Source organism: Lynx canadensis, chromosome A1 (assembly GCF_007474595.2).
Source record: "Lynx canadensis isolate LIC74 chromosome A1, mLynCan4.pri.v2, whole genome shotgun sequence".
In the NCBI taxonomy this organism is placed as follows: Eukaryota; Metazoa; Chordata; class Mammalia; order Carnivora; family Felidae; genus Lynx; species Lynx canadensis.
In genome coordinates, this window is record NC_044303.2 from 194,984,324 (window position 1) to 195,010,866 (window position 26,543).

The following is a 26,543-nucleotide window of genomic DNA, read 5'->3' on the forward strand; positions in this document are numbered from 1 at the left end:
CCTCAAAAAATTAAAAATAGAACTAGCCTATGATCCAGGAATTATACTACGAGGTATTTACCCCCCATGAAAAAACAAAACAAAACAAACAAAAACAACAACAAAAACACTAATTCAAAGGGATACATGGAGCCTATGTGTATTGCAGTATTATTTACGATAGTCAAACTATGGAAACAACTCAAAAGTTCATCAATAGATAAATGGATAAAGATATATAGATATAGATATATACACACACACATACAATGGAATATTATTGAGCTATAAAAATAATGAAATCTTGCCATTTGAAACAACATGGATAGAGCTATAGAGTATAATGCTAAATGAGGTAAGTCAGAAAAAGACCAATACCATATGATCTCACTCATATGTGCATTTAAGAAACAAACAAGCAAAGGAGAAAAAGAGAGAAACCAAGAAACAGATTCCTAACTATAGAGAACAAACTAATGATTACTAGAGAGGAGGTGCGGGGGGGGGGCGGGGAATGGGTGAAATAAGGGATGTGGATTAAAGAGTACACTTAACATGATGAAAAAGTATATACACACACACATACATACATACATATATGTATTCCTTTATTACAAGAGGAGATCTCATACCCACATACCATTATCTGGATGCTTTCTTATTCTCATTATACCATGTTATTTCTTTCTTTATTATTTTTATTTCCACTTAGTAATGCTTTCATTCTTTTTGCATATATGTTGATTTACTTAATAACCATATGAGGATTTTATACCATTAAATTTTCTCCATCTCATGCTTTTTTCAAACATTTTAATAATACAGGAGTATCAATTTCACCTTCCTTCTTTATTCTGGCTACCACACTATTTCTGAATTTCTTTTCCAAAATTCATAGCCTCCTCAAATATGATCTCCAGCCCTATTTAATTTCAGAACCAATGGAATGCACATATGAAAAGATATGCTTTCTTCTTCTTTGTTTACTCCGCCCTATCATCCATATTACAGAACACAGTTCTTGTCCTTTGCTATGTTTAACATAAGAAACACACATTAAATGTTTGTGGGAGTGAATTAGAACACACAAAAAAGAAAACATTATGTAATTTTTGAGCTTTTTAAAAGTTTTTATTCATTAAATTTATTTAAATAAAAAAAAATCACCCATCCCCCACCCCTGCAACCATCAATTTGCTTTCTGTATATGAGCTGGGTTTTGTTTTGTTTTGAGATTCCATATATGAGAAATCATACAGTATTTGTCTTTTTTTGGACTTATTCCACTTAGCATAATGCCTTCAAGGTACATCCATGTTGTTGCAAATGGCAAGATTTGCTTATCCATTTGTCCACAAGTAGACACTTAGGTTGTTTCCATATCTTGGCTATTGTTAAATAATGCTGCAGCGAACATGGGCATGTATGTATCTTTTCAAATTAGTGATTTAATTTTCTCTGGATAAAATACTCAGAAGTAGAATTGCTTGATCATATAATATTCTGTTTTTAATTTTTTGAGGAGACTCTATCTTGTTTCCCATAATGGTTACGCCAATTTACATTCCCACCAACAATGCACAAAAGTACCCTTTTCTCCAAATCCTTACTGACACTTGGTATTTCTTGTATTTTTGATGACAGCAATTTTAACGGGTATGAGGTGATATCCTCCTTGAGGCTTTGATTTCCATTTCCCTGATGATTAATGATGTTGAACAACTTTTCATGTATCTGTTGGCCATCAGTAGGTCTTCTTTGGAAAAATGTGTATTCAGGGGCGTCTGGGTGGCTTAGTCAGTTAAGTGTCCAACTTCGTCTTAGGTCATGATCTCGCAGTTCATGAATTTGAGCCCTGTGTCGGGCTCTGTGCTGACAGCTCAGAGCCTGGAGCCTGCTTCAAATTCTGTGTCTCCCTCTCTCTCAGTCCTTCCCTTGCTTGCTCTCTGTCTCTCTTACTCTCAAAAATATATAAGTATAAAAAAAAATGTGTAGTCAGATCCTCTTCCCATTGTTTATTAGGTTGTTGGTTTTCTGTTTGTTATTTGTTCTGCTGTTTTATTTTTTTATTTTATTAATTTTTTTATGTTTATTATTTTAGACAGAGAATAAGTCGGGGAGGGCAAGGAGAGGGGAGATACAGAATCCGAAGCAGGTTCCAGGCTCCGAGCTGTCAGCACAGAGCTCGACAAGGGGCTCAAACCCATGAACCGTAAGATCATGACCCGAGCTGAAGTTAGGTGCTTAACTGATTGAGCCACCCAGGCGCCCAAGTTTTTGCTATATTTTAGATATTAGTCTCCTTACCATATATATGATTTACAATTATTTTCTCCCTTTAGTTGGTTGCCTTTTCATTTTTGATGGTTTCCTTTGTTGTGCAGAAGCTTTTTAGCTTGATGTAGCCCCACGTGTTTATTTTTGCTTTTGGTGTCAGATTTAAAATAATAATAATAAAGCATCACTAAGACCTATGTCAAGGAGATAACTGCCTGTGTTTTCTTCCAAGAGTTTTATGGTTTCGGGTCTTAAATTCAAGTCTTTTTTTCCATTTTGAGTTAATTTTTGCATATGGCATAAGGTAGGGGTCCAGTTTCATTCTTTTCCATTGGCTGTTTTCCCAACACCATTTACTGAAGAGAGTGTCCAAATTATTATTATTTTGCTGAAAAATTGACTCCACTTTGATGAATACTCCTCCCACAACTTCTCAGCTGTTCCCCTCAGAGTGCTGGCTTACATGTTCTCTAACTTTTCTTGTAACCTTACAGTTCAATCACATTCGTTCTTTCCCTTGAAATTTTGGAAGATCTTTATTTACAGAGTGCTTTCTTACCCCAAAACAGGGGAAGCATTTTGCTTTTCAGAACAAGTCTGAACAAGCTAAAGTGGTAAGTAAAAAGAAACTACGATTCAACTTAGAAAAGAAAATCTCACCAATGAGAAAGTTAACTGCATAGGTTTAGTTTCCCAGACTTTGAAATCCCAGGGTTCATATAGAAATATCACTCAACAGGGGTGCCTGGGTGGTTCAGGCAGTTAAGTGTCCAACTTTGGCTCAAGTCATGATCTCATGGTTTGTGGGTTCGAGCCTCACGTTGGATTCTGTGCTGATAGCTCATGCTATGTCTCTCAAAAATAAATAAACGTTAGAAATAGCACTGGGTGTTGCATGGAAACTATATATATATATATATATATATATATATATATACACACACACACACATTATTACACTAAAAAAAAAAAAGAAATATCACTCAGCAAATGTAACCTGCCTCTTTCCTATAAACAGTGGGGGTCATGTTTATATTATTGGGTCACAGAGAAACCATTTAGTCATAAGGGGACTAGGTATGGACTTTGGTTGACAGGATACAGCTTATATCTCTAATTGCCTCAGAGCCTGGCATGAAGGAATGCAATGGAAGGAAAGAAAGATGGCAGGTTTTGCAGTCTGACAGACCTGCCCTTGCATTGTTCCCCTGCCACATTCCACCTGAGCTTTACAATTAATACCCAGGGAAGACTTACTTGCATCAGTGCCCTACATGCATTATCTCATTTCATCCTCGGAACCCTCAGCTACTATTGCTACCGATTTTATGGATGAGGAAACAGATATAAAAGCAGTTGAAAGGACTTATCCAAGGTCACATAGCCTGAAGGTAGTGGTCTTATAATTTGATCCCAAGTTTACCTATCTGTAAAGTTTATCCTCTACATTTATTATTTTTAGTTTTTAAATGAGAAACGCTTACAGAACTTGGACTTAACTTTTAGATTATTGTCAGGTAACATGTATGCTTTGTATTGTTCATTAAAAAAAGTTGACAACAGATCTCCTTCATTGTGATGACTGAAACTCCCAGCATATGTGATTATTCATCTAGAATCACTCTCTAATAGGCAAATGCATTAACAGCCAAGCTAGAATGTCAAAGAATAAAAGATCCTGCCTGGGAAGAAGAAACTGCTGGGACTCCAGACAAGCTCTCCCCAGACTTGGAATCACTGAAGTATTCCTGCATGACCGGGAGAAGGATAGGGCCCTGGTCACTTAGAAATAGTGAATTAGAAAGGAGGAGAGAGATGGACTAGCACAATGCAAAGAGCTTTGGAGGGCCAACATGGTGGAGAAGTAGGGGGATCCAAAGTTCCCTCATCTCTCCAACAAAGCAGTGTTGAAGCTAAAGGACTCTGAACTCTGAGAGTCTGGGAGGCAAAGAGACAGTCGCTTCCAGGGACCCACTGGGACAACCTGACAGACCATAGGTGCATGATTGCGAACTGGGAGAGATAAAATGAATGGAGGAGAGGGACCCCCTTCTGCGGAGAGACCAAGGGAAGAGAAAGAGCAGCTAGAGAAGCATAGGACTATATCTTGACAAGAAAAAAAACCAAAACAAAACATGGGCCAGGGAGGAGAAAGAGCCAATGTCTAAATGAAGGGCTTTCTCCAGACCAGAGCAGGCTGCCTGGATCACGCATCTGGGCAGGAGCCACCCCTGGCCTGGTGGCAAGGTCAGGGGCACAGTCCACCATAGGAGAAAGTGATCCCATCCCTGGAGTGCTGTGGGACAGGACAAAGCCTGCCTGCACCCGCCAGCCAGGAACCACATACCTGGTGTCACAGAGCAGTACTCCCCTAGTACCAGGGCGTACAAAGCAGGAGTTTGAATACCAGTGGAGCGCCAGGGCCAGGATTTGGCGGAGTGAGACAAACCACCTTGTTTGCACCCACGGCACAGTGAGGACGACTCAAACAGAGTGGCTTGGGACACCGGATTCATGGAGGAGCAACTGAGGATCACCCTTTTTCTCACCACCACCACCAAGGCAGGGACTCAGGGATCAGGCCATGGGGCCCACCGTGGAGGTAGGACCAACCTACACCAAACCACGCCCCTCCATGCCTGCTAACTGCGTATCTACCCGAGCGGGATAGACACTGAGGAACCAGAAGGACCCCTCCTCCTGACCAGAGCTGCTGCATTGCCTGGATTAATTCTCAGACAATTCTTGTTATATAGATACATTCTTCCTTCCTTTTCTCCTTATCTATTCCCTCCTCTAGTCTGGTTACTCTCGCTGTTGGTTTGTTTAAACAGACATATTTAATCCATTCTCTGGATACATGTTCCACACCTCCTTCTTACTTTCTTTCTTTCTCTCCCTCTCTCTCTCTCTCTGGATTAAGCATATAGTTCTCTGTCTGGATAACTTTTCTTTTTTTTTTTTTTCCCCCCTCCTCCATCTTTATTTTCCTCTCTCTCTCTCTGGATTAAGCCATATAGTTTCTCTATCTGGTCAATTTTTATTTTTTCTTTTTCCCCACCCCCATCTTTTCTCTCTTTGTATGGATTGAGGCCTCTTCCATCAGCACCACCTCCACCCTGTTGTTTACTTGTAGCTGGTGTTTCTGGTTTTCTTTTTTTTTGGGGGGGGGTTGTTTGTTTAATGTGTTTTTGTTTTCTGTTTGTTTTTTGTTTACTTTCTTTTCCAGGGCTCCTTCAACAAACAAATCAAAGCACACCTGGTGGAAGGTTCAAAACATCACTATAGTAGGGAGATAAAGTAATCAAAGTCACAACAACAGAGAGCAAGTAACACTCTCCAAAAAACACCTCCTAAAGGGCCAGGCCTGGACAGTCTATGACCCCTTTTTAACATACTAGTGCTCGCAGGTGCAGGGCACATAACAGGCTTTAAAAACACATAAGGGACAGAAACTACCCAAAATGATGAAAGGGAAGAATTCTCAAAAGGAATTCCAGGAAAAATGGCAGCTAAAGAACTGCTCAAAACATATATAAACAATATAACTGAACAAGAAGTTAGAGTAATAGTCATGAGATTAATCGCTAGAATTTAAAAAAGCATGGAAGACAGCAGAGAATCTATTGCTGCAGAGATCAAGGAACTAAAAAATAGTCATGATGAATTTAAAAAATGCCGTAAATGAGGTGCAAAATAGACTAGAGGTGGTGACAGTGAGAATTGAAGTGGCAGAGGGGAAAATAGGTGAAATAGAAGATAAAATTATAGGAAAGGATGAAGCTGAGAAAAAGAGAGATACAAGAATTCTGGATCATGAGGGGAGAATTAGAGAACTAAGTGATTCAATGAAATGGAACAATATCCATATCATAGGAGTTCCAGAGGAAGGAGAGAGAGAGAAAGGAGCCGAAGGTGTGCTTGAACAAATCATAGCTGAGAACTTCCCCAATCTGGGGAAGGAAACAGACATTAACCCAGGAGGCACAGAGAACTCCCTTCAGACGTAACTTGAATTGATCTTCTGCACAACATATCATAGTGAAACTGGCAAAATACAAAGAAAAATAGAGAATTCTGAAGGCACCTAGGGATAAATGGGCCTTAACCTACAAAGGTAGATACATAAGGGTAGTAGTAGACATATCTACTAAAACTTGTCAGGCCAGAGAGGAATGGCAGGAAATTTTCAATGTGACGAATAGGAAAAATATGCAGCCAAGAATCCTTTATCCAGCAAGCCTGTCATTCAGAATAGGAGAGATAAAAGTTTTCCGAAACAAACAACACTGAAGGAATTCATCACCCCTAAACCGCCCTACAAGAGATCCTAAGAGGGACTCTGAGAGTGTTGCAAAGACTGCAAATGACCAGAGGCATCACTACAAGCATGAAACCTACAGATAACACAATGACCCTAAACCCATATCTTTCAATAATAACACTGAATGTAGTCCATTTAGTCCATTGACTAAATGCTCCAATCAAAAGACATAGGGTATCATAAAGAATAAAAAAAACAAGACCCATCTATTTGCTCTCTACAAAAGACCCATTTTAGACCTGAGGACACCTTCAGATTGAAAGTGAGGGGATGGAGAACCATCTATCATGTTAATGGAAGTGAAAAGAAAGCTGGAGTAGCCATACTTACACCAGACAAACTAGATTTTAAACTAAAGACTGTAACAAGAGATGAAGAAGGGCATTATATAATAATTATGGGGTCTATCCATCAGGAAGAGCAAACAATTATAAATGTCTATGCACCAAATTCAGAAGCACCCAAATATATAAAACAATTAGTCACAAACATAAGCAATCTTATTGGTAAGAATGTGATAATTGCAGGGGACTTTAATACTCCGCTTACAACAATGGACAGATAATCTTGACAGAAAATCAGTAAAGAAACAATGGCCCTGAAATATACACTGGACCACATGGACTTGACAGACATATTTAGAACTCTACATCCCAAAGCAGCAGAATATACATTCTTCTTGAGTGTACGTGGAACATTCTCCAAGATAGATCACATACTGGTTCACAAAACAGTCCTCAATAAATAAAAAAGAATTGAGATCATACCATGCACACTTTCAGATCACAATGCTATGAAACTTGAAATCAATCACAGGAAAAAGTTTGGAAAACCTCCAAATGCATGGAGGTTAAAGAACATCCTACTAAAGAATGAATGGGTCAACCAGGAAATTAAAGAAGAAATTAAAAAATACATGGAAAAAAATAAAAATGAAAACACAACAATCCAAACCCTTTGCAGCCAAGGCAGTCCTGAGAGGAAAATACATTGCAATCCAGACCTATTTCAAGAAACAAGAAAAACCCCAAATACAAAATCTAACAGCACACCTAAAGGAACTAGAAGCAGAACAACAAAGAAACCCCAAACCCAGCAGAAGAGAGAAATAATATCAGAGCAGAAATAAACAATATAGAATCCAAAAAAACAGTAGAACAGATCAATGAAACTAAGAGTTGGTTTTTTGAAAAGATAAACAAAATTGATAAACCTCTAGCCAGGCTTCTCAAAAAGAAAAGAGAGAGGATCCAAATAGATAAAAATCATGAATGAAAATGGATCTACTACAACCAATCCCTCAGAAATATAAGCAATTATCGGAGAATACTATGAAAAATTATATGCCAACAAACAGGACAACCTGGAAGTAATGGACAAATTCCTAGACACCGACACACTACCAAAACTCAAATAGGAAGAAACAGAAAATTTGAACAGACCTATAACTAGTGAAAAAAACTGAATCAGTTATCAAAAATCTCCCAGTAAGAGTCCTGGACCAGATGGCTTCCCTGGGGAATTCTACCAGACATTTAAAGCAAGTTTATACAGATCCTTCTCAAGCTGTTCCAAAAAACATAAATGGAAGGAAAACTTTCAGACTCACTCTATGAAGCCAGCATTACCTTGAATCCTAAACCAGACAGAGACCCCCACAAAAAAGGAGAACTACAGTCCAATATCCCTGATGAACATGGATGCAAAAAAATTTCAACAAGATACTAGCAAATCGAATTCAACAGCATATAAAAAGAATTAGGATTCATTCCTGGGCTGCAGGGTGGTTCAATATTTGCAAATCAATCAATGTGATACATCATATTAATAAAATAATGGATAAGAACCATATGATCCTGTCAATAGATGCAGAAAAAGCATTTGACAAAATACAACATCCTTTCTTAATAAAAACCTTCAAGAAATCAGGATAGAAGGAACATACTTGAACATCATAAAAGCCATATATGAAAATCCCACAGCTAATATCATCCTCAATGGTGAAAAACTGAAAGCTTTCCCCCTAAGATCACGAACACGACTGGGATGTCCACTCTCACCACTGTTGTTTAACATAGAGTTGGAAGTTCTAGCATCAGCAATCAGACAACAAAATGAAACAAAATGCATCAAAATTGGCAAAGAAGTAAAACTTTCACTTTTTGCAGATGGCATGATACTCTACATGGAAAACCCGAAAGACTCCACCAAAAGACTGCTAGAACTGATACATGAATTCAGCAAAGTCGCAGGGTACAAAAATCAATGTACAGAAATCGGTTGCATTTTTATACACCAATAGTGAAGGGACAGAAATAGAAATAAATGGATCCAATTTACAATTGCACCAAGAATGATAAAATACCTAAGAATAAACCTAACAAAAGATGTAAAAGACCTGTATGCTGAAAACTATAGAAAGCTCATGAAGGAAATTGAAGAAGATATAAAGAAATGGAAAAACATTCCATGCTCATGGATTGGAAGAATAAATATTGTCAAAATGTCAATACTACCCAAAGCAACCTACACATTCAATGCAGTCCTAATCAAAATTGCACCGGCATTCTTCTCAAAGCTAGAACAAACAATCCTAAAATTTATATGGAACCACAAAAGACCCTGAATAGCCAAAATAATATTGAGGAAGGAAACCAAAGCAGGAGGCATCACAATCCCAGACTTTAACTTATACTACAAAGCTGTAATCATCAAGACAGTATGGTATTGGCACAAAAATAGACACATAGAATAGAATAGAGACCCCAGAATTGGACCCACAAATGTATGGCCAACTCATCTTTCACAAAGTAGGAAAAAACATCCAATGGAAAAAAGACAGTCTCTTTAGCAAATGGTGCTGGGAAAACTGAACAGCAACATGCAGGAGAATGAAACTAGACCACTTTCTTATACCATACAGAAAAATAAACTCAAAATGGATTAAAGACCTAAATTTTAGACAGGAAACCATCAAAATCCTAGAGGAGAAAGCAGGCAACAACCTCTTTGACCTCAGCTGCAGCAATTTCTTGCTCAACACATCACCAAAGGCAAGGGAATTAAAAGCAGAAATGAACTGTTAGGACCTCATCAAGATAAAAAGCTTCTGCACTGCAAAGGAAACAATCAACAAAGTAAAATGGGAATGGGAAAAGATATTTGCAAATGACATATCGAGTAAAGGGTTAGTATCCAAAATCTACAAAGAGCTCACCAAACTCCACACCTGAAAAACAAATGATCCAGTGAAGAAATGAGCAGACATGAATAGACACTTCTCCAAAGGAGACATCCAGATGACCAACCAACACATGAAAAGATGTTCAACGTCACTCTTCATCAGAGAAATACAAATCAAAGCCACACTGAGAAACCACCTCACACCAGTCAGAGTGGCTAAAATGAACAAATCAGGAAACTACAGATGCTGGTGAAGATGTTGAGAAATGGGAACCCTTTTACACTGTTGGGAATGCAAACTGGAAAACGGTGTGGAGGTACCTCAAACAATTAATATTAGAGCTACTCTATGACCCAGCAATAGCAATACTAGGAATTTACCCAAGGGATACAGGAATGCTGATGCATAGGGACACGTGTACCCCAATGTTTATAGCAGCACTTTCAACAATAGCCAAACTATGGAAAGAGCCTAAATGTCCATCAACTAATGACTGGATAAAGATATAGTTTATATATTCAATGGAATACTACTTGGCAATGAGAAAGAATGAAATCACGCCATTTGCAGCAACGTGCATAGAACTGGAAAGTATTATGCTGAGTGAAATAAGTCATTCAGAGGATGACAGATATTATATGTTTTCACTCATATGCGGATCTTGAGAAACTTAACGGAAGACCATGGGGGAAGGGAAGGGGAAAAAATAGTTACTAGCAGAGAGGGAGGGAGGCAAACCATAAGAGACTCTTAAATACTAAGAACTAAGGTGGATGGTGGGTTGCGGAGAGGGAAAATGGGTGATGGGCACTGAGGAGGGCACTTATTGGGATGAGCACTGGATGTTGTATATAAGCCAATTTGCCAATAAATTATATTCATAAAAAAAGAGCTTTGGATTTTAGATAAAAGGTCTGGGTTTGAGCCCCAATTCTTCCCTGGTCTCCAGTAAGTCCCTGAGCTGAATTCTCTTATTTATATACAAGAACTAATCATTATTGTCTCTCTGGGAGTTGTCCTGGGGGATCAAAACATGCACATAAATATGAGACTTCTCAGAGGCCCAAGGCCAGGCTGTTTTAAGTGTGCTCTGAAAGAGAATTCCTTCAAAGAGAAAAAAAAATAGATAATGATAGGGAATAAGAATGATTTTAGGCAGGGTATGCAGTTGCTGTTCACCAGGGGCTCTACCGGTCCCAAATGCTTTTTATTTTTGCTACACGCCTCTTTTACAGGCATTTCTGTTTGTACTTCTACTAAATATTAATCATTCTTTATGATCAAGACGGAATACAATGAAGTTCACTTGTGTCACCAATTGATTCAACCTTCTGAAAATTACTAAAGCAGAAGGACTACAGCATGGGTTGAGCGAGTAGAGATTTGAGAAAATGAATCCCCCAGCCACACATTCAACTCAGAGGAAAAGAGCAGGAGAGCAAAGAGAATAGTTTTACAATACCTTGCCTGATATTCCAGAGCAGGTGCCATTCTCCTAGCTCTTGGAATGATGCCGTTGAGATGGGGAGGAAAGTTGGGACAGGATCCTACCATCAACACATCCCTTTTCTATAATTATTTTGAGCATCCAGGATTTATCAAGCAATAGATGCTACAGCAACTAGGAGAACAAGAAAAGCCAAATGCATAGTAGAGGAGGAAAGATATGAAAAAGGAGAATGAATTTGGGCATCCAAAAGGACTGATCATTAAGCAGTAATAAGAATTTAAAAGCCATCCTCTGAAAGGCTTCAAACAAGTATCTCTGGAGTGTTCTGGCAGGCTGATCAGAGGACAAATTCAGGAATTGCAATTCAAATAGCAACTGGCCATTCATCCTGAAATAAATCTACTCTGGTCATTATTTACCCAGCAGTGATCTTTGGTTGCTAAATGAATCTGTGGCACCTAATGTTTTTTCCCCAACTCTTTGATGTTTAGTGTCAACCAGGCATTTAATAAATGTCAACAGAGATACTGTATTTATGGGAATATATTCAGTGAAAGATTAAATTAGGCACTGCAACCTGACCACCTACTGAGCAGGGAAGTATTCTGTGCTAGAAAAAAACATTACCATCATAAGGATAAAAAGAATTTCAAATAAGAGACTTAGGATTTTCCTCCCCAAAATGCATGGTGTGAGTTTTCATCCTCAAACTAGGATATGTGTGGCTTGGTCTGGTTTCAAATGCCCTCCTGGTGCCCCTTATCTATCATGGCCTTTGAGACTCATTTCCACCCAGATACTTTCCCTGATTAGCCCCATCGCACTGATATCATTCTTTGTATCCAAACTCCTCCGTCAAAACATTCAGGCAGCATAGAAAGCATAGAAACTTATAATCTGAACATCAGTGCTTCAGTAATAATTCCTTTCCCCTCTACCATGAGACCATTGGACCTCAGATCACCCATAAGTACAACAGGTGTTACATGAGTGCATGTGCTGTTAGAGCTATAGCATGTCCAACATTGCCTTCTAATAGCTGCACCACTGTTTTCAAGATGTTTGATTTGTTAAAACTTGATTGGCATATTAGAGGACGATTACAAAGAACAGAGTTACAGATAAAGAAACATAGCAAAGGTAAAGAAATATGTGTTCAAGTTCATGTAAGATGAAGACAGATTCCAGACATGCAGAGAAAAATACAAAAGAGAGTTATGTCAGTTATAGGTTAAATACGAACAGCTCTAGTGGACAGGTTTGAATTCTGCTCCAGGGTGGATGATAGTTGCACCCTCTCTGCACTCCTGGCTACAAGTTGGTGGTCCTCAACCAAAACAAAAAGTGATTAAACAAAACCAGAAAGTCGGGGAGCAAAGGTGAATCCACAGTAGGATTTAGTCATCTTATCTCTGTAGGCCTCAAAAACTTTAAGGCAACTGTTCGTCATCAAATTTGGCCCAGTGTAAAATATCAAGAACTACTCAGAAGAACCACAGCTGTAAATGTTCAGAGAGCCACACCCTTGCTAGTAGTAAGTGACTTTCAATACAATTTGATTCCCTACCATACGTGAAAGATTGCATTCTTAGAAACATGGTAGATATAATTGAAAAATCAGGGTTTATTTTATTGTTCCCTTATTTTTGTTTCATCCACTGTCTTCATTTCCATTGGCTGTATTAAAAATAGCTAACAGGGGGCCCCTGGGTGGCGCAGTCGGTTAAGCGTCCGACTTCAGCCAGGTCACGATCTCGCGGTCCACGAGTTCGAGCCCCGCGTCAGGCTCTGGGCTGATGGCTCAGAGCCTGGAGCCTGTTTCTGATTCTGTGTCTCCCTCTCTCTCTGCCCCTCCCCCGTTCATGCTCTGTCTCTCTCTGTCCCAAAAATAAATAAATGTTGAAAAAAAAATAGCTAACAGTGAGACTTCTTAGATATCAAACACTGGACAAATACTTTAGATAGCAGTATCTTATTTAATCCTCATAACCAATCCTTTTACAGATGAGACAATGGAAACCTAGAGACATGAAGTACCAGGTGCAAAAATCAAAGAGTAATAGATAAAGTCAGAATATGAGCCTAGTGCTGTCTGATTTAGTCAGGAAAGTTGTTGTGACATGAGTAATTTTGTCTCTGGCATTGCTTTTATTCTTACAGCAATAGAACTTCTACTCACAAGAAGAGAACAAGCAGAGTGGCTATGGCCTATCTTTGGCTTCTTTACCCAGAATCTGAAGGTACTTATGGATTGTTTACAACCTCTAATCCATTCTGCCTATTTCTTGGCCCTCCACTCGTCATGGAAACCAGCTACAAACAGCTATTGTCCATCTATTTTATTTACCTCATTTAGGGAGTTGATACTCACTTATTGGGCAATTTTTCAAAGCCACCAAGATTTTATTATCAGTAGGCCATATGAGCTGATCTGAAAGCCAGAAAAGACATGTAATACCATGAATTCTAGTTTCACAGCTGTCTATAAGCCTATGTTTTATAACGATAGAAAAAAACCTAACCCAGTCTGGTAGGCCATATTCTAAGTGAGATAGTTAGGGAAATTATTATTTTATGTGGGTATTTTTTTCACAGCAAATGATTAGAACAGTTATAATTTAGCTTTAATAGTGTAGCTCTGCTAAAGAAAACAAGCCTTTTGGCTATATACCCAAATATTTCTTATAGGCTGTTAAGACAACCAAGCATGTTCTACACTTTCTTCTTTGCATTGGGAAATTGCTTCTTAAATAAGAACACTGAAAATATGTATCCTGAGAGATTTTGTTATTCAGACAATGTAAATTCTTCTAATATGAATTTAAAAACTGGATGAACATTAATGAAGGAACTATGTGAAAGTCCTGAATTCAACCGAAGGCTGATTTTTTTTCTCTTAAAACCCACACTTGTTCATCACTTGACATTTTACCCCTACCCTTTTAATTCTTGTGGTCTCCGAGTTTCTGTAATTGGCCTCTCAGATTTCCTATTTAGTGAAGGGTCTGAAGTATGCAGTATCCAAATTTGTGGCACGTCTGAAATGTTCAGTTTGGCTGTTTCAAAGAACCATCTGGATTGATTCAGCTGTGATGCATCTGGTTAGATTGGTTGTGGGCCAGGTTAAAAAAAATACACTGGATGGAATTGCCTTTCAAGAATCTGATCATTTTGCTTTAAATGTTTGGCCATAAAATCATAAATTAGGAAATAGTCTCAATGGGTAAAAATGCTTCAAAGAGTCATCTATTCTAGTCCTGACTTACTATTTAGGAAATTTTCCTTCACAACTAACCTAACATTTTCTTTCTACAATTAACAAAAAGCCACATTGCTTTATTTAGCTTCCGCATGGAGAGTGAAGTCTTCTAGGCAATCCTGAAAAGTTGTAAATTATTTCCATAAAATTGTGATCACACAGATGAGTTTAGATTAATTGGGGATTTCAGGTAATTGATTGCAGGCTTAAAAACCTTCTTCTGACCAATGATTATTTGTTTTGACAATTTTCCTCCAAAATGTCTGATTTCACTTTTGTGATACAGTAATTTTTACTCCTCTGTTTTTTAATAGTCTAATTTTTATCTGTGGTAAGTAGTTGCGTTGCATTTCACTGGACAATCTCAAGTGTTGGCACTCTCTAAAATGTAAAGGCTTACGAAGTCAACCATTATTCCACAGAGCATCTCAGTGACTTTTTAAGACATGTCCTCATACTTTCAGCCTCTTCTTAACAAAGTTTGGCCTGAACAGAACACTGGGGACTGAATGGAACTCATCCAAGTAGAATAGGAATTCAGAATGGCACCTCTCCTTACAGATGACCTATCACAGGGTACCTAGTCACCTGTTAACCTTCCTCTAAGAAAGGCACTCAAACCAGACCTGTTTTTCCCTCATCTTTGAAAACATCACCACTTCTATCCATTTCTCAAGCCAAACCTGAGTCATTTTTTACTTTTTACCTCCTCTAGAACAGTCAATTCATCAGTAAGTCCTAACCCCACTGCCCCCAAATTATATCTCCAATGTATCAACTTCTTATCAACTCCAGTGTAACCAGCCTTCAAAAGTGACCATTATCTCTCATGTGCAACAGTTTCCTGCCTGGATTCTCAGTTTTCATTTTTGTCTCTTTGTCTTCCATTATTTTTAGGCAAATAAAAACATCATAATCTTACATTCAGGGATCACCATCAAAGTTAACATCTTAGTATATGTGTCTATGGATCTTTTTCTATGCATGTATGTATACATGTGTATTTTTAATTTTTATTTATTTAGAGAGAGAGAGAATCCCAAGCAGGCTCCACACTGATAGCCCCATGTGGGACTCGAACTCACCAACCATGAGATCATGACCTGAGCCCAAATCAACAGTTGATGTTCAACTGACTGAGCCACCCAGGCACCCCTGCATGTGTTGTTTTTTAACCAAAGTAAGAACATAGTGTATACTATTTTTAACTTGTTTCTCGTTGATAATATTACCTCTATATTTCAGTAATTTAAAAAATTTCTCTAATGATCCCGAAATGTTTTTTACAGCTGTTTTTTTTTCTATTTCAGGATCATACTTTAATCCTACTTTTAATATAGCATAGTCCCTTTCTTATGTTTCTGGCTTATTGAAAAGACTAGACCAATTTCCTTAACATGCCTTTTTTTACAGAAAGGTCTGACCTCTTGTAAATGTAAATTAGATCAGTTGACTTTCTTTCTTAAACATATTAATGAATTCTCACTGCATGTAGAATGAAATCCAAATTCCTATTGCCTACAAGGCCTTATGATCTGCCTCTGCGCAACCTCACTGGTTTGGTCTTCTAGCCACTCTTTCTTCTTACTCACAAAGTACCAGCTGTATAGGGCTAAATCTCAGATCCTCAAAAACTTCAAGTTTTTCTTACCTCAGCACCTTTGTACCTGCCCTCTTCTCTCGGATCTTACAGTTTTTCTCTCTCAGTTCAAATAGCATAGCTTCTGAGAGGTTTCTCCTGTTTTCCAATATAAAGTAGTCATCTCCCCCTATCTTTGGTGACTACAATAAACGCTGGCCTGTTTTCATGCACTTGTGTAATTCCCTCCCACACTGACTCTGGGCTTGCCCATCTGTTGATTTGGTCAATGGAACATTGAAAAACAGGACAATCATGTATGCTTGGGGAACACTTGCACACTGGGGTTTGTGCATTTAATATCCACCTAGTAATATTATTCTATTAAGCAGCTTGGGGAGGAATGCAAAATAATGACAAGGCAAAGAGAACCCGGAGAATGAGAGATCATCTTGGGTGTTCGAGCCCCAAATGACCTCCCAGCTGACTGTGGTTGCACAAGTAATTTTGACTGTAGCACATGGAGGAGGAGAGTAACTTGGTTGAGTCCAGTCAACTACCGATTCATGAGAATAAACAAATCATTGTTGTTCTAAGGCAGTGCATTTTCAGTAGTTTTTACACTGCACTTGAGAACTGAAACCAGTTCTTCTTCATTTTAGTGTACTTCATAGCATTTATCACCACTTGATATAATCAGACATTCCTGTCCCCCTGATTATAGTCCATCTCCTGCCATTGTAAGTTCCATAAAAACAAAAATTTTTCCAGATCATTTACCATCATATGCACCTTCAGTGCCTATGACAGAGCCTGCCATCTCAGTAAAATGTGTTTAGTGAATGAATAAATAAAAAGCTGCAAAACCTGAGAAAAGTTTGGGCAAAATGTATAAAAGACAAGCTAGACAGGGCTCCTGGGTGACTCAGGCAGTTAAGCGTCTGACTTCGGCTCGGGTCATGATCTCATGGTTCATGGGTTCGAGCCTGTGATGGGCTCTGTGCTGACAGCTCAGAGCCTGGAGCCTGCTTCAGAGTCTGTGTCTTCCTCTCTCTCTGCCCCTCCCCCACTTGCACTCTGTCTCTGTCTCTTAAAAAAAAAGTGAATACAAGTTAAAAAAAAAAAAAAGACAAGCATATTCAAAGATCATCTAAGCCAATCTTTCCTGTTATTGGTGAGGAAAGGTAGTCCAGAGAAGAAAAGGTTAGAACAAGGCCTAAACAATAAGAAAGAATCTGCAAACCAAGTCTTCTAGAAAGCAAACCACTCAGATTAGGAATCCCAGGTCCAAGAATACAAAAAGCTCTTTAAGTACTGAAAGTGTTACAAAAAAGTGATTTTAGACTGGAAGCATCTGGATTTGGAACTGTTTTTCCTGAATAGTCTGGAGTAGATCTGTATGGTGCTTGGGAAGGTACTCTTGGCCATATAACTACTCATTTTGTGCAACCTCTGGGCAGCCACGATTGTACATCTCGACTCTAATTGCTTAGTAGTGACTTAGATCCCCACAGAAGCCTGGTCTCCCAACTCCTGCTATAGCACTTTTCCATGCCAACATCCTGTCCCCAAGCTGTGGTGGTGTTTTTGGTGTTTTGTTTTTTTTTTTTTTTTAACCATGGTATTATCCAGGTTTGCTCTGTGACACTGATCCCCATAACTACATGGACAAACTTACCAGCCTCTATTCACTGTTTACAGTATGTCAGGACCTTTAAGTGGTTTTCATGAATTCTTTCATTTAAGATTCACAGCATCTCTTAGAAGTCAATACTATTGTAGTTCCCATGTACTGATGAATAAACTGTGCCTCAAAAAATGTAGGTAATCTGTTAACAACTAAAATAAGTAAAGCAGTCCGGCTTCAAATCTCTATATGCCTATCTACAAATCTTAAAACCTACTGCCTCTTCTCTGTGATGCCTCAACCCTCATGGGCTTGTATGTGCCAACCTCGGTCCATTTCCCAACCCTGGATACCCCTTCACTGGGAGGTGCCTCATTTCTTTGAGCTCAAATTTACTGTCATGCTTAAACTGAGAATTTGTGGATTTTACTTGATATGTCACATCTCCCAAGTGGCTCAGGAATAGTTCATGCCTTAACTCCCCCCAAAAGTATCTCATCTTACATATTTCAAATCTGCTGGCAGCCTAGTGAGGAATGTATTTTGGGATAGAGGAGCTCTAAGAGCTTGGCTATATGAAAGATAACTTCCCCCATATCTGTATTCTGGCATATTCTGCCCTGTGTAAATATTTAGTTATGTTTAAGAGTGGGAAACAGTCATTTTATTTAGAACCTTAAGCTTAAGGAAACCCAAACACCATTTACTCCAGGATTTTTAGTAATATATCATTTTCCTCCCATCCTCTCATGCAAATGCAGTACATAAAAGATAAGAATCATGTTTCTCTGATTTAAGGAAGTATGTGTATGTGTGGTAACTGTAGTGGTAAGGATAGGGAGAAATTAGCTATATCTGGCTCCTTGGCTTCCTGCTTTTGCCAGAAAATCTGAGGCTGAAGAAAGTGACTACTCAAGGCCATACAGTTTCCCAGACGACAATATAGTTTCCAGTAAGTGTTGGCAACTAGCACTTTGATGCTAAAATGCACAACGTAATTCAGTGTATGCGCTACATCTTTACCTGGGTAGTAGGCAGTGCTTTTTCCTTTCCTGCCTCTCCAAGAAAAGAATTGCTTCCCCCTTTTTTCCAGGCCCACCTCCCTGAATTCTCTCATGGTGCACACTGGTTGCTGCCTCCAGACTGGGTTGCCTAGCAACCAAGCTCTGCAGGCTTCGTAATAGACAAAGGCTTTTCCTTCTAGTCCAACTGCTGTGCTAATGCTCATTGTTGACAAGGGAACAACTCCCTACTGAACACACTCTGTAATATGGAGGCAGATTTAGGGACATGGTACCAGGAGCTATGGACATCTCTCCTAAACGGGAAGGCGAATACAAGTTTGAGGGCCAACTTAGTTTACTGCACGGACTATTTCATACATTGATAGATGACTATGCATGCATTTCTACTTGATGACTCACCAAAATTGTATTATAGAAGGCATTTTGTCACAGTGGAATCTGAATTCAGAGAACCATTCATATCACCATCTTCTTGGCCCATAAAACCGACAAAAAAATTATCTGATATTGCAAGGTACACAATCACACAGTTAGAAATTATTTCACGCCTATCAACAAAGTGTCTCAGATGTAAACTCCATTTAACTAGAAGCACTTGAATTCATAGAACACTTTCAAATCCTTTTCACTGGATCCTAACATTGAGCAACCATCAAGGTAGGCAGAACATGGAATGGTATTTTCACGTAACTGAACGATGAGGTGACTCACCCAATGGTAGAGATAAGGAGACAAAGATTATTCTTTAAAACCGGTTCTTCAGAGTCCTCTGGCTCCAGGTACTTGTTCAGCTCTGGGACAGATGCATCTTCGTATGTAAAACGACTTTATATGTATAGCTTGCTTGTTGCAAAAGGAGGGCAGAAGGTCACTTTCTAAATTGCTAAATAAGCTTGGAGAAATGTAACAACTTATTATGCAGTATTCAGCAAAGCTGTGACCCTCTTATCTTTCTGAATCAAGGCAATCAGCCATTAAACACTATATTACTGATGTCTCCATAGTGTTATTCTCAGATGGCATGTGAATGCATGTAGAAAGATATGCAAGCAACTAAATTTTAAATATAGATTGGCAAAATGCAATTAAATACACGCCACTATTGAATATGGCAGGATTTCATAACCTTTTTTGTTTCCTAGGAAAAAGCAAGATAATCAACTTAATGATCATAGCAATTGTGTCTATTTTCCTTGGCTTTGCGTCTTTTATATGCCTCACAGAGCCTGGCATATAGAAGTCTTAAATATTTATAGAACTAAAGACTAAAGAAAAAATAAGAAACCAGTATGTTACCCATTATAGCAGAAAGATCCTGTGTTCCAATTCCTACCTCATATCATCCAGTTAGACCTTAGGTTCAAAATCAGGAAGATTCTTCTCACATTTTAGTATTGCTAAAATTTTGCAATGTTTTCCAGTGGAAAAATAAAAGATCTTTCCTTTGAAATAATACCAGACACCCAACTGTAAGTCCAGACCCATTCAGATAGAAATTCAGATAGAAAACATAAAGATTCAACCAAATCAGAATTTCCCTTCTTACCCTCGTATCTTAATTCTTCTTCTCACATTCATTAGTATTCCATCTTTGAATACAATGATCATCAGATGTTTTGCTTACCTAGTTCTATAATCCATTATTTTTAAGACAAGTTTATTATAGCACATACAGCATACTAATCAAAAGTGTAAAGTTTGGACTCAATGACCTAGGTAAAAGGCCTCTCTTCCTAATGGCTGTGTGACCTTTGGGTATCTTTGAACCAGTTTTATTTTAAGCAAAATGGGAATTATAGTACTTTATGTCAGTGCAGTGGTAGGTAGATATTTAATAAGATACATCATGTAAGACTTTTTGCTTGGACCTAGCATATAGGGCTCAATAAACGTTAGTCATTAAATGATAAAAAAAATAATAGTGATTTAAATAAGTAAATATTTGGTTTTATATTGAGTTATTTTTTGAGGGGTCCACATTCTTTCAAGGCCCAAGATGCCCCAAAGTTTTCAATCAACACAAAGAAAGAGTTCCTAATATATTTCCAAGAAATGTGTTCAAATAGCATTTAACAAGACTTTGTACTCTTCTAGGACCAGGGAGGAATTTTAGAGAAGCAGCAAGCTAGACGTTTTCCATGAAGGGATTTGCTGTTGGTACCCTACTATCTCCCTTCTCTTCCCACCTCCACCACCTGGAAGGAGGAATTATTCAGTACACCCTGTTCCCACTCCTCCCTATGCTGGATAGAAATGCACCATGTTTTTCCATCACATGCTAGATTTTTCTGACACCATCTGTTCTCATAAGCCCACGGCACACAGTTTGCCTTGCTGTCACAACTCTATTTGAAAATGTCGAGAAGAAATGTGATGAATGATTCTGAGGAATGTTGTTTACCTACCCACCAACCACCATTGAGTTGTAGGGATTTGGGACTGGATAAAATACTGAGATCCTAGGATTAGCTCTACTAATACATCACAGAGTTTGAATGAAAGAGACAAGAGCTGATTGCAAAGATTTTCAACCCAGTGAAGACCCGTTGCTACAGATCAGGCCTTAGCTCTTATTTATGAAGTCCTAGTTTCCACTACTATATTAACCACCTTCCACACATAACACAATCCTCAACACCCTAACAAGACAGAAGATGCTGGTTATCATCCACCTGCATGGTTGAGAAACTAGAGGTGTGGAAGGATGAGTTAATCTCCTTACACTCATACAGCTAGTAAATGGCAGAGTTGAAATATGAATCCAAGTTGTCTGTCTCTAGACTCTCCATCCTTGACCAATGTATATAATGCCTCCTACAGGAACAGTAAACTAAGAACCAGTTGGCTTGCACTCTCTGGTTCCACCTTTAAGAAGATGCCATATCCTGGAGTTACAGTTTTATTTTGCCATTATTGTAACCCTAAAGTGCAAGGAAGTTCATTAAGGGCAGAGACCATGAAATACTTACATCTACACTCACATACACATTCACACCACCTTTAATCATGCATAGTAGGTGCTCTGTAATATCACTGATTTATCAAATAGAGACCACTAACCAGGGTGATCAAATAATTTATCACCCAAATCAGGGTATGTTTGAGGGGGAAAGGGGTCCTTCTACAACAACAACTATAAATTGAGATCATCCTACACAAATTAGATCACATGTTTAATCTAGTTATAACCTCTGTTAATCTATTGAGCTCCCTCTGAGATTAAGATTAGAGACAGCCTTTGAAACTGCAACACCCAAAAAATGGAGCCATCTATCCTAAACACAAACCCAGAAACAGAGACTATAAAAAAGACAACCTGGATGTCACCCTGATTTTGCTTTCCCTTTTATAAATGTGTTTGTGATTTTTTTCCCACTCCTCAGCAGATGCTACCTGATTTGTGCTCTGGCTAATGTCACTCTCGTCAAAAGCATTGCCAAACGCAATGAGGTGCGACTGACACCAGGAAAGATGATGAGCAAGGAGAATGGCAGCTGGCTGAATTTCCTTCTTGTAGAATTTTAATGAATCAAGGAGCATTCTGATAGAGTACATCTGTACATGCTAGAAGCAAAGCAGAATGCTCTCGATCCAAACTCTGAGATCTGCAAACTCTCAAGTAGGCCCCCCTCATGACAGGGCTGGATGGGTCCTGAATGGAGGATGAGGATTGAAAAATACATACAACAGCTGCAGAGCCATAGGAAAAATGGCAGAGAAGTTGTTACAAAACTGGAGTTCTCTCTCACTCTGGGCTACTCTCCAGTTCTCTGACTTAGGCAAACTCCTTGTCTTAACTACAAATCTATTAATAGTAATAATTAAAGCTACTTTAAGCAAAAGCAAGAAAACAATTGGTTTATCTCAAGGATCCACAGGCATTTCATGGAAGCCAAGGGCAGGAACACAGCAGGGTCTCAGAAGCACCGTAAATCTAGGAAGGGACCTCGTTTCTTCTTTAATTATTGTTTTTTGTTTCTGTGAATTTGCTTCTCTCTCTTCTCTGTCCATCTTTATTCTCCCCCCCCCTCTAGTTTTCTGATGGAAGACAGAATAACCCAGGTTTTTACGGTGTCAGTAGCCACAAGGAAAGACTAATTCTCAATTCTTATTCTCTTTTCCATGTCTGATTCCCAGCCTAGTATCTGATTGGCTTAGCTAGTGTCAGGTGTCTTTCCCAGGCTCAAAAGCATAAAAAAAGTATTCATCAATTTAAAAAAATTTTTTAATGTTTATTTATTTTTGAGACAGAGAGAGACAGAGCATGAATGGGGGAGGGGCAGAGAGAGAGAGGGAGACACAGAATCCGAAGCAGGCTCCAGGCTCTGAGCCATCAGCCCAGAGCCCGACGCGGGGCTTGAACTCACGGACCGTGAGATCGTGACCTGAGCTGAAGTCTGACGCCTAACCGACTGAGCCACCCAGGCGCCCCAACATCAATTTTAGATATCATGCCTGGGATCCATTCCTCTGACTCAATAGAAGACAGATTCATCCCCATTGCAGAGGAACTGTTTGTGAGTGGAGACATTTTCAAAGGTGTCCATTCACTTGTGTACCCGTGTTCCCTCAAAAGTAAAATCCAACTTCTCTCCCCTCATGTGGTTATATCTTAAATGATACTACGTACAAGGGAAAAATTGTGGAATGAAAAGGGCTTTACATCGGTCAGGCACTAGCTTTAAACTTGAATGACCCTGTAAGTCAGATGCAAAGCAATCATAGTTAAGCCTATATATTCTAACTTCCCAAGTTGTAGTCCTCCTTCCACAGATAACTGGTAGGTCAATGTCACTGCCAGAAAAGAAGAAAAAGTTTCCTCATTTGAATCTTGTGGGCATAGAGTTCACTCTCAAGTCAAAACCCTCTCCTTCTCTAGATTTATAATTAATTCATTTATTTGCATTATGTAAATGGTACCTTCTATAAATTCATATTAATAGTTATCATTAATAAACTCAGTTGCTATTTCTCTGAGCTCTGAGATGCTTAATTATTAGAATTGTAAACACAACATAAGGGTTACAGAAAGCATGAATATTTAGAAATACTGACAGATTTTGTTCATGACCTGCCATGATTATTAATATTACTATAAATTTTGCCAGGGCAGCTTGTCAGCATGGGTACTAAGTATGAAGCAAGGAAGAATCCATTACCTAGAGCCGAATTCTCGACGAAATGCCACTACAAAAGAAAAGAACACACATCTCACTCAAGCCTTAAGATAACAGTCAAGCAAACAACAGATCTTCACTAAGGCCTGTAGTGGGTCAAGACTCAACAATGTCGGGGGTTAGGACAGGGCTAGGGTGTGAAATAATATTTTTGAAGTCTTTATTCATAGGCCCTTCCACATGTGTCTGATCTGGACCTTCCTTTCCAACCCTCTATAGAAATGACTTAATGAAAAAAAACATCAAATTCCTTACCATTAAAGGAGGCATAATTAAAATATCTGCCCTGCCTAACTCGACCTGGCAGGGAGGGAATATTTTGTCACTGAGCCACAGAGAAGAGTTGAAATTCAGGGTTTCAAGCATTGTTTACCCAAGAAAGCTTGAAGTCACATAAACCCTGTGTAAACATGAGCCATCTTACTTAGAACCACAGAAACAAGATCCATCACATGATGCTCTCAACAGGTAAAAATACAAGGAGGCTTTCACTGCAAAGAGAAAGATGGTAAGGTACAGATTACTGATGGGTGGTGCCATCTGAGAGGGTAAAAATTGAGATGAAGGAACAGGGACAGAGACTAGAGAAAGGGGACATAAAGGGAGAAAGGAAACAAAAGAGAACATTCAGGCAGAGTTTCAAAGATGTATAACATGAAGAGTGGTTGTTCTTTATACTCTCAATGGTGCATATATGCAAACCTGCAGACATGGACACACATGGTCATGTACTTCCTCCACCCACAGACACCACATATATATATATATTATATATATATATGTATATATATATACACACACACACCACATATATATGTATATATATACATATAATATATACATATACATATATACATATACATATATATACATATATATACACACACACACCACATATATATATGTAATATACACACACACACACAATCTCCTCATATTCCTCAATATGTACAACACGTGTCCACACACACACATAAAAATATTCCCACAAATCACACACACACACAAACACTCCCCCCACCTTGCAGATTTCGTTTCATACACAAGAGTATCAACAGCATTTTAGCAAAGCTGTCTGAAACAAATGCAGAAATGAAGCACACAAATACTTTAAAGACAGACATAGGGACAGAGGCTGTCTGACCAAGACTCAATCAGAAAAACAGGAAGACCTAACTACAAATGCCAATAGAAAGGTCAGCATGACTGACTCCTGCTTCCTTAAAGCAGTTGGTAATTTTTTCTATATTACTGTCGATAGAATTAAAGATAGAAGAAATTCAGGTTAATGGCTGAGTGCTCTCATTAGCCAATCGATTGGTGATCATTTTGGAAAGAATATTTAAGTGGCATATTTACCAAATGGTCCTACTCAAATGCTAACTAAAATAGAAAGTTATAAAAACATAAGTCACTATACTTGTTGATCCATCTACCCAAATGCACACAGGAATCAGCTGAGACACAAATACACAAACACACACTTGAACATCTGTAATTATCAAATATATTGCTCCAAATGCCCACATGTAGCTTTGAGTTGTTAAACAAGCTTTTAGTTGTATGTGCGAAAATAGTACTGCATAAAGGAAAGGGAAACTAAGTTCACTTGAGAGCCACCATTTATTAAGAACCAACTATGTGCAGACACTATTTCAAAATTCTTCACATTATCTTATTAAAACCTTACAATGTTTCTGTAGTGTAGGTACTATTATCTCCATTTTGTGTATGCCCCTGAAAAAGGGGCAGAGCTTGAATGTGAACCTAGGTGATCTAGTTCTAGAATATTATACTAAAATAAGGATATTTCATTCCCATGCTGACCATCAACTAGTAGTAACTGTCTGTAATGCCATATGGAGTACTTCTGACTGCATCTGGGCTTGTAAAGAAAGAGTTCTGTGAAGTGTGCAATGGGTAGAAAGGTGAGTAGAGTATGCATAATGAGTATTTGCAACACTGATCCGGGTTGCAGAGGATGAACAACCACTAACCATATGTGTGACCTTGCCCAAAATGACCAGTGGAAAGTGAAGGAATCACAGACAGTATCACTAGTTTAGCAATATTATTATGGGTGTGAATACGACAAGGACCTCTTAGCATAATCCTGGATGGCTAGAACAGCCTAATAGCCTAAGATCTTAGATCACTAGTCTCTAGTTTAGAATATGATTTCATGACTACAATCTATATTATCTAAACTCCACCCATCACCACATCTATTATTGAAAATAATAGAATTCAGGGGTGCCTGGATGGCTCAGTCTCTTAAGTGTCTGATTTCGGCTCAGGTCATGATCTCATGGTTTGTGAGTTCGAGCCCCACATTGAGTTCTCTGCTGTCAGTGCAGAGCCTGCTTCAGATCCTCTGCCCCCCTCATTCTCTCCCTGCCCCCCACTCAGACTCTCTCTCTCGAAAGTAAATAAACACTAAAAATAAAACATTAAAAAACGATTCAATCAACAATAAAGTTCCTCTGTGTGCTTATCAATACAGTGGGGATTTAAACGCACATCCAAAAGTCATATGACAATTAAAGAAAGCGACTTTCCATATTCACAAAAGTTCACTGGAGAAGAAATGTAAAGGGTAGGTGAAATTCTAACATTTAAACAACCCTCAAAAGGTTTGGCAGTTCTACTAGTCCAAAAATGT

At 38.6% G+C, this 26,543-nt stretch overlaps 1 pseudogene; it reads left to right on the top strand.

Annotated features, from left to right (window-relative positions):
* Window positions 1-4,840: 4,840 nt before the first annotated feature.
* Window positions 4,841-26,543, top strand: part of LOC115521561 — a 110,080-nt pseudogene continuing 88,377 nt past the window's right edge.